Consider the following 10,000-nt stretch of genomic DNA (forward strand, 5'->3'; position numbering starts at 1 on the left):
GTAAAGCACACGAACTCTGAGCGACAGACGGACAGACAGACAGACAGAAGGTCACTCTGGAGGTGCACCTGTAAGGAATGATGCTACTGGTAAAAGGTTTACCATCTTTGGGGAAGTCCGCTGCCATCTCACAGGTTACGAAGACTGGCCGGGCAACTGAGCCAAACCTGCTATCTCTGCTATGGCATTGTGATCTATTCCTTTGATGTTATACCTTTGTCTATTAGGATTGATTTTTCTATTTGCAATTTAAGAATGGCAAGGGTCTATACAGAAGCGTATGTAAAATGCAGATAAAAAAAAAACTTCCTAAGCCTTGAGAAATAGGTAAAAATAAGTAACAACTCAAGACAAAAACAATAAAATATCATTCTTTACATCATCAAGCAGTAAACGAAAAACAACATAAGTCACAAAGAGGTGAAGCATGAGGCAAGAAACAAAAGGTACGAAACATTCTTCTGAATAATAAAAGAAAACAAACAAACAAAGGTATAAGAAGAAACAATCTCCAGGTATGTTCTTCTTTGAACTGTGCGTCTTTCAAACATTGTTAAGACTTGTTCTCCTCTCTCAAGGATGCATATGCATCCTGCCTTTTTCTTCATTTACCTCGTTAGTTTTTGTAATTCCAATCTTTCAATACATATAACTTTTTTAAAATCTTCGTTTTCAATTCCTTGCACGAGTGATATATGTGACATAATCATTCAACCATATATTTTATATTGCAGCTTGTTGCTTGGTCATACTATTGCGCTCAAAACTAAATGGTATTCTGTCCGCGTCTCTTTCTTTCTCTCTCTCTCTTTTTAATACGCTTTAACCTTGAAACGTGTATAATCTTTCTTCCCTCTCAAATGCACAAGCATCTTTCCTTTTCAGATTTTGTGAAAAATTCCACCCTTCCATATTTCATCAATGCATAATCTATCAATTTATCTTTACGAGGAGTTCTTTATTTTCCGTCTATTTCATTTAAAAAGTTTTCCATAAAATTCATTAACTTACCATTTATTATTCTTTTTCTTTCCACTCCTTTATTCCTCTTAATTTTATTCCCGTTTCATCCTGTCTCGTCTTCCTTCGCCGAACGCTACTACTCACCATTCCTTGTCCCAGACTCCCCTCCCGAGAGAGGACCTACGAACCCCCTATCCCCATCACCCCGTCGAACTAAACCGGCCAGGCGAATGCCTCAAAAGGTCTGTTTGGATCGCCCCGAGCTCTGACTGAGCGTTGCCATATGACTGAGCCACGAATTTTTCCCGGTCAGGGCGAAGATTCCAGAAACGTTTGGACTTCGAGGAACGATTCCTAACTTTCCCGACGTCTCGTGTGTAAAGAGGATTTTAGAACACCCCCTTGGAATGCTCTTGCGTGAAAAGAAGGGACGGCTATAGCTCCCAAAATAACACATCGGTTCGATTCTAATTGCGACTGGTTTTGTGTTTACGAGTGTTGGTTGCATCCCCCTCTCAGGATCCCCATACCCCTCCTCCTCCCAAGGCTCTGACACACACACACACCCCCTAACGAAGAAGGCTGGGGTACTGTTGTAGTCCAGTTTTGCAACAGAGGGCACATGGGGCCATGCCCTCTTCCCTCGCCCTGATGCTGCAGCAGGCAGTAGGTGCAAGAGGTCAAAGCTTCAATGTCATGCTGCAACCTGCTATTACAACTGCAACGCGCCTTTGGTGTGGAAGAGATTCGTAAACATCGCTTAACATCCGCTTATCCACCAGGCACCTCGAGTCATGCAGGGAAAAATGTACGATACGCATTTCAGAAAAGTGCATTATAATTTTCCCTATTTTCAGCCCTTTTAAGGATGTTATCTAACGTATGTTTCTTTCTGCATGGCCATTTTATCAATGCTTTAGACAGCAGCAACTTCGGCAGCACGACAATGCAATAGAAAAAACTAAGAAATAAAAGAAAATTTCTTTTGTCGACATTTAATATATACAGCATTACTCTCTCTCCGCTTTCTACTTCCCATTACTGACTTGTTAATGAAAAAAGTAAAAAAAAAATCACCTTTTCTACCATAAGCCCTGCATCCCTGATTTTAATAACCCATGCACCTGAAGCGGACAAGTTTTAAATCTCTTGAAATTGAGATAATGCAAAAAATACTTTGGTGTTTAAATTATACATTGTCATGATTATAAGGTAAATGCCATATGTCGCAATATGATGATTAGAATGGTGTGTTATTAAGATTCGAAGAATCTAAAATAAACTAATGGTGGGAACTAATGCTTTTTAAATACGCCAAGAATCTATTCGTCGCTTCATAAATAAAAACCGAAAATTGTTATTGACATTATTATTTAATTTCCTTTTTTTTTAAATCACAGTCATCCTATTCGACTGGGTGATTTTTATAGCGTGGGGTTACGGGTTGCATCCTGCCTCCTTAGGAGTCCATAACTTTCTTCTTCTTCTTCTTCTTCTTCTTCTTCTTCTTCTTCATATTATTTAGAATTATTATTATTATTATTATTATTATTATTATTATTATTATTATTATTATTATTATTATTTTTAAAGTTTGAAAAACAAATAACATTAAATCTTTACAAGTAAAATGATGTAATCATTCTGTCACGGGAAATAAACAATTCTTGAGATGTATCTTAGCGATCTATCCCCAATTTCACACAACACAAAATGAGATCGGTTTCAACTGACCCGTTGAAGTCTCCAGTGAACGCCTGCGGTCTTTCACAAATCACAAAATGAGATTGGTTTCAATTGACCCGTTGAAGTCTCCATTGAATGACTGCGCGGGTCTCTCGAACGGAGAACCAACGGGATCCAAATCCCTTCGTATTATCTCGTCAATGAAGTCTCCCAAGATGGCTAGTAACAATGGAGGTTAATTGGGACTTTTTCTCCCCCCTTTTTTTTTGATGGACGTGCGTGATGGAATTCCCATTACACGGTTTTCACGATCTCCGATAGAGAAATAGTAAAGGTGATACTGTCTTGATGGCATTTGTGTACAAACAAGTTGCAAATAACGGTTAGTTTAAGAAACGTTTATAAATTTTTTTTTTCCAGAAGTTGACATAATCAAGGAAATGTAAATCTCAAAGATTCTTAATACCTCTAAAGATCATCCCAATTTCCCCCTGCATAATTTTTCTTTAATTAATACTTAACAGTTTTAAAAATTCACATTGGCTATCGAGTACATTTCCCATTTCGTTTCTAATGAAAATATTTCTTAATAGTTTAATTAATGTACTGCAAAACAGTTATACTCCCGAAAGTTCTATTCTCAGTGGATCATATTCTTTTTCTTTTTGCTGAAGTGAGAATAAAATCAAAAGTACAGGTTGACCAAATAAGTCTTATTTTACTTGGAAGTGATAACTTGTCTTATTTTACTTGGAAGTGATAACTTGAACACTGACTCTCCAACAAAGTTCATTCCTACCATTTTGTTTTTTTCAATGATACGTACACAGTAGCAACATAACGACTGGACTTTCCATGCCTAAAGTCCAAATGTGAAAGGTAAGTACTAAGTACTCAATAACAGAATTTATTGTTTCTTTTAATTTTCAACTCGAGGAGTACCTTATTCACAACAAAACTTAGTTTTTTCCTTTCAAGTGACAACGTGAAAAGTAGCAGCTAACAACAGAATGATTTATATTTATCAACAGGTGATTCCGCACCCACCACCCCACCCTTCTCGTGATGACGCAAAATTACTGGCCCCATTCACCAAAGGCGTGATGGAATGGCCCAGTGAAAACTACTTATGAAGAAATAATAGGAAAGTGGGAGGAGGAAGGGGACGGGTGGGCTATTCATTAACATTCCCTTGCAAATGACAGACATTCTTTCTAAGGCCATCCAGCGGGGCCCGTGACGTTTATACAAATACCACCTGATTTTTATACAAATACCGTCTGATTGTTTTGTAGCAAAAGGAAAATTTCTGAGCACGTCCGAATTTGTATAGCTGGCATTTTTTTAAATTGAATCTACAGTAAATTAGAACTTTTCTCTGGATATCTGAAATGATCAGAAGTGCAAATAGATAACGAAATCAGTTTTCCTTGGATTTTACTCTTTGAAAATCACCGGCAGAAAATAACGTGATCATATAAAAAAATTCCATTTCAGTTACGAATAATTATAATACGAGTTTTATCAAAGAGAGAATTATAGTTTACAAATTGCTATTATTATTTAGCGGTTATTTATTTTCTTGATACGCCATAACGTTAACAACGATTAAAAATTAACAACAAAAAATACAAACACAGTTAGTCATCAGATGTTCATGAACTTCAAATGACTCCTCTCCTTAAGGACAATGACTCCAGTACTGGCGAAGTACATACCAAGAAAGGCTTTGAGAGAGGTGTTCATATTTGGGCACGATATTCGCTTTTAGCAACAATGTGTCAAGTCATCGGTGTTTGCTTTCGTCAAACCCTCGAAGGGTTGAGAGAGAGAGAGAGAGAGAGAGAGAGAGAGAGAGAGAGAGAGAGAGAGAGAGAGAGAGAGAGAGACTCTGTGTGTTTTTCTTAGATGCTATTTCCGTGGTTTTTTTAATGTTTACTCAACGGTTTGGGCCTTTGTCGAGACATTTACAAATTTATAAAATGTTGATTTTTACACTTAGGACTGAATTGGTATTTGAATCCTATAAAGAAAGATATCTACATTAAAATGATTTAAATTTTTCATATATTTCATCCCTGAATATCTACTTTTCCGAGCAAAACTAATTCCAGAGAATGACACAACGCTAGTATCATCTAATAAAAGTAACAAAGGCCAAATTCGGGTTGTTCGTCGTACTTTAGTATTCCGCAGACTTTCTGAACGAATCCTCTAGCACTGACTTTTAACAAAGACATCCTCAAAACCACTCTTGCCTCTTCGTATCTTACTCTCCTGCTCAGTTGGTTTTCAGAACTAGAATACAAAGGCAGATTCAGTCGTTTTGTCCCTTTTATGGAAGAGATCTCCTCCAGAACTACTATAATTTCGTGTGGTCATCCACAGTGTTTGCTCACTCCCAGTTGGAAGCGGGGCTATCATTAAATCCGGCGCTACTTGGTCCAGAAAGCAGGTAAACGACCAAATTCGCTTTCTTTTTGTTTCCCCTTTTTTATTCCTTAAACAAAGAAGAATTTGGACTGCGACAGAGAAACCGTTATTTTCTCAATAGAGAGCCCTTTTCAAGGCCATTCCGAGAACGCTAATAACCAGTAGTGGGACCCCATCCCCTAACCCAGTCTGCCATCTCTCTCTTTCTCTTTCTCTCTCTCTCTTTCTCCCCTTACACACAGATGGCCACGAAGAAGTTGCCGAAGACAAGAGCAAGAACTCCAAATGCTGAATGAAGATGATGATCATGACGTGGTTAGCGAACTGCGGCAGTGGTTACTGAGAGTGGGTAAGTACAATTGTGTCGGGAGCATTAAAAGGTGTAAAATGAGAGGAAGAATCTTTGAAGGCCTGGCATTCAGAACACGATTCTCTCTTCTCAGAGTAACCTCTTCTTTTGTTTTCACCGCTGAGAATATTTCTCTCTCGTCGGTAATAAATCTTGTGTACTCGTAAATATTTTTATAGAGTACTTACCCACTAAATTTTCCTTTTTGGCTGGAAAGATACTTTGAAAAGTCCCCATAAAGTTGTGTATGTCTTTCCTATAACTACGCCCAATGACAATAATAATCAAAGATAGAGCAGCGTAAAACGTGACGAGAAAAACACATTTTCCAACAAAACTGAATCCGCTAAAGAGAAATAAAGAAAGAAAAAAAACATACAATAAGCGAAGGTATTCTGACGAATAAAAAACGAGACACAGGTCCTGCGTTCGTGTTATGAATGACAATTCCATCTCGGCTGGTGCTCATTTATCCCACCATCTCGCCCTCTCTTCCACATAAATGGGATTTGATTCATGAGGTCGCACGAGATCCTTCTCTCGAGCCGTCGCCTGGCGGAAAATTGCCAAAATTCGCCCCCTGGGGAACAAACGAAGACGAAAACGGAACAGGTGTTGTGTGGTTATCGCAGTCCCTCCCACAGCCTCCCCCCCTCCCGAGATAAAAAGGCAAGTTGCCGACTCCTCAATACATTATACCTTATAAGGCTGCCTTTTGCCAGCTTTCTCTCCGGGGTTACAGAGCTAAGAGCTCCATTAGTTTACGTCTCTCTCTCTCTCTCTCTCTCTCTCTCTCTCTCTCTCTCTCTCGAACAGCAACTTTTACTCTGAAGTAATTAAAGATGGCCCTGGGTAATGAATGATTGGAAAGGCGACACTCTTTGGCCATACCTAACGACTATCGACGAAAAAAGAACAATGCAAAAAAAAAAAAAAAAAAAAAACCAATGAGACCCATCGGGTGAATTCCTTTTCGTTACTGGGAATTTTTATGACTGTAATAGATTTGGTGATAGGAGAGAGAGAGAGAGAGCGAGAGAGAGATGAGAAGGGATTGGAGCCGAGTAGAGAGACGAGAGAGAGAGAGAGAGAGAGAGAAATGTTATCTAGGGTTAGGTCACCGAAAAACATTCTCTTTATTGGATTCTCCGTAATTGACGAGAACGGTTGATCTCGATAAACAAGTGACAGCTTCGCATTGTTATAAGTTGAACTTTTCAGTAATATATACTTAACGTAAAACATCAATATATATATAATATATAATATATATATTATATATATATATATATATAATATATATGGTATATATATACATATATAATACAATATTATATATATAACAATATATATATATATAATATATAGATATATCATATATATTATATATATATATATATATATATATATATATATAGATATATATAATATATATATATTCGATAAAAACTGTTCGAAACCAATTGATCATTAAATTGAAAGATACACAGAGACAAGTCCAAAGTTTTTCTGACCAAACTTGTTTCAGTTAATAAGAAGAAACTTCACCCGAGTTGGTTAGTTTTTTATCCACCTTTTTCACCCTTCAAGCTGTTCTCTGGGCGCAGATAAAATACCAAAAGAGAAGAGAAATAGAAAATACACTTTTTTACGAAAAACAGAAATAGTCTGGAAGAAAAAAGATAGTAGTTGTTAAGAGGCATGTTTTTTCCCTTGCACTTGAAAGGGTAAGTTGCTCGTGAGCTGATAAATTAAAGTCTTTATGTACTATGTTCATGTATGCATATTATGTATTATGGTATGTATATATATATATATATATATATATATATATATATATATATATATATATATACTATATGATATATAATATATATATAAGTATGTGTGTTTATATATGTTTGTGTGTGTAAACAAATATTTAATTGATATATTGTTTACATCTATCAAATCATAAATTCTGTAAACATTCTAAAATGCATTAAATCCATAATACACATCATGTAAACAACCATGTTACGTCGCAAGACAGCAAGAGAATCACGTAATCTAATAAAGCTGATGATATAAACACCAAACTATACACAAGAAAAAATCAACTAAAACTTACCTTGAAATTATGTATTAATCCTGGATTTTAATTGTTTCCTTTTAATCCACTGATTAACAACGACTGTACTGTTCAATCACTGAATCGTCAAAAAGTTCATGCCACAGTAGCAAACAGTTTCCATAAACCAAGTTAAAAGGAACAGTTTCCGTAAGAAACAATCAGTCTCTGAATTGATCCCAAGTCAGTTCAAAGGATAAGGCAACAACTGTCCTTCTGCGTCTCTCCACTACGAAGTCTACAAAAGCCTCAAGTCTCACTCGGGCGAAGAGTGGGCGACGCAACGAGTTTGTCTGTGGGCATGACAGGAGGAGTACTCCTCGCGAAGTACCTCCCAACACGAGGCTCGAGTCTACACTGACAGGGTAGTCTCGGGCATCGCGCTACGTTGGCACTGTTTATGGGTAGCCAAGAAACCCATGCGGCGACGACGTTGCCGACTGCTGCTGGGGCAGCATGTCCGAGACGCCGCTTCTCTACTCCCTGGAGACTTTCACCCTTTTTCGGCTACAGTACTTCTCTCGAAGGACCCCCCCTGGGAGGAAGGGCAGGCGAAGACAGGGAGAAGACTCCGTGCCGTATATAGGGAGGGAAGATAATTCTGCTCGACTGACGGCAAAGGGAAGCGCTTTGATGCCCCGTGTAAAGAAACATAAAAGAAAAAAAAAATTCTCTCTTTCTGGGGGGCGCGCTTGCAGGGGTCTTTCAAAATTGAGAGAGAGAAGAGAAGAGAGCGCAGGACAGGCTCCTTCTCCAGCTTGTTCTTTCCTTGCGACCTCCTCCACTTCACACACACAACTGCTGCTCGGTCTATCGTCTTCATCCTTCATTCGGCCGAAAACGCCCAACAAATATTACCGATGCAAGAATCTCCTTTGGGGGGAAGGTTTGGCGGGAACTAATTTCCGCGAGCGACATCTTCCCTGTGCTTTGCTCGTAGGAATGCTTGTGACCACGCTCGTGGGTGCGATTCGAAGGCACTCGTTTTTGCCCATACATTCCTGGGCATCGGCTCGTTTCGCTGATGAGGCCGGAGTTGTTGTAATATTAAAATATCTTCCAAAAAAGGACGGGTGGAGTCACATTGTGTTAAGAGTGTAGGAGACACCATCTCTCTCTCTGCCCTCTCTGTCCCAGGCCCCAGGTGACGCAAGGCCTGGGTAGGATGCCCCCCAACCGCCTCTCGTCCTCATCACCTACTTACTCTTTATTATTGTCCTTAAAGCCATTCTCTTAGCCATCTCTATTTCCATTAATCAATTACTGTGGTCTATCTAGATTTCTCTATCTTTTCCTCTACTTCCGGTTCAGCTCCTGATGTCGGTTTACTTAATTGACAAAAATTAATACAAACTGCTCTTTCATTCTGAATAAATTTTGAGCAATTTATTGTTTAATACACCAAATTTATCGTTGGTTATTCTATTTCCAATACCGATCGCTGTTTCTCCTTCTTCCTGTTATTGGCCTCGCCTTCGCCAAATACCTTCTTCCATCAGTCAAACGCTTCTATAATAGTATGATTATTCTGGTTCACCTCCCAAACACAAAACAATTCAAGAGGGTAGATGTAGGAAGATGGAGGGGGGTCACTACTCAAGTGGGCGGATTGTGGTTGTATGTTTACAAGCACGTGCTTTGCCTTCAAGTGCATCGCCAATATTTGCAAGTTTAGAAGGATTCTATGTGCGGAACACCAATTTCCTCTTATATCAGTTCGTACCTCTTCAACATACGTAATGCGGCGTCAGAACCGATAAGTGGCCTTAGCCCAGTGCTTCTCAGAAAAGAGAGGGTGAGGTAAACAAAAACAAATAGATATTAGGAATTATCGTTTGGATATCATTACCAATCTTTACTTTGAAAGAGGAGGAGGTATTTCACAATAATGTTGATGATGTTTTTCGAAAACAGTGAGAAACGAAATATTTTTAATGGGTCGTCGCATATCACTGCTGGCAGTACAAAACGTTTCTGTAAATATACACACGTAAAAACTTAATTAAAAAAAATATTCTGCAATAAAAGCAGAAGCCACACACACACACACACACACACACACACAGCGATACGATGGACAAGAAAATTGACCAACCAGGTCACTTTGATCCAGAAAAACAATGCTTAGGAAATTCAGCAACAATAATTGAGGGACAGGACGCCATTCAACGAAACTGCTATTATCCTCGAAAACAAAAGAAACCACGAAAAATAAACAAGAAGCGAATAACACACACACACACACACACACACACACACCACACACACAACATATATATATATATAATATATATATATAATATATATATATATATATATATATATATATATATATATTATATATATATATATACACACCCACACACACACACACACACCACACACACCACTATATTATATATATATATATATATATATATATATATTCTATATTATATACACACACACAAACCACCACA

General features: G+C 38.1%; 1 protein-coding gene across 1 annotated transcript in view; it reads right to left on the reverse strand.

The window, feature by feature from the left end:
- The window catches only part of LOC135215215 (uncharacterized), a 16,604-nt gene extending 8,258 nt beyond the window's left edge, over positions 1-8,346 (reverse strand). The window contains exon 1 of the mRNA XM_064249717.1: positions 7,542-8,346. The gene's annotated coding sequence lies outside the window, so the exon portion shown is untranslated. The remainder of the gene's footprint in view (positions 1-7,541) is intronic.
- Between the last annotated feature and the right edge of the window lie 1,654 nt (positions 8,347-10,000).

Source organism: Macrobrachium nipponense, chromosome 5 (genome assembly GCF_015104395.2).
Source record: "Macrobrachium nipponense isolate FS-2020 chromosome 5, ASM1510439v2, whole genome shotgun sequence".
NCBI classification, from domain to species: Eukaryota; Metazoa; Arthropoda; class Malacostraca; order Decapoda; family Palaemonidae; genus Macrobrachium; species Macrobrachium nipponense.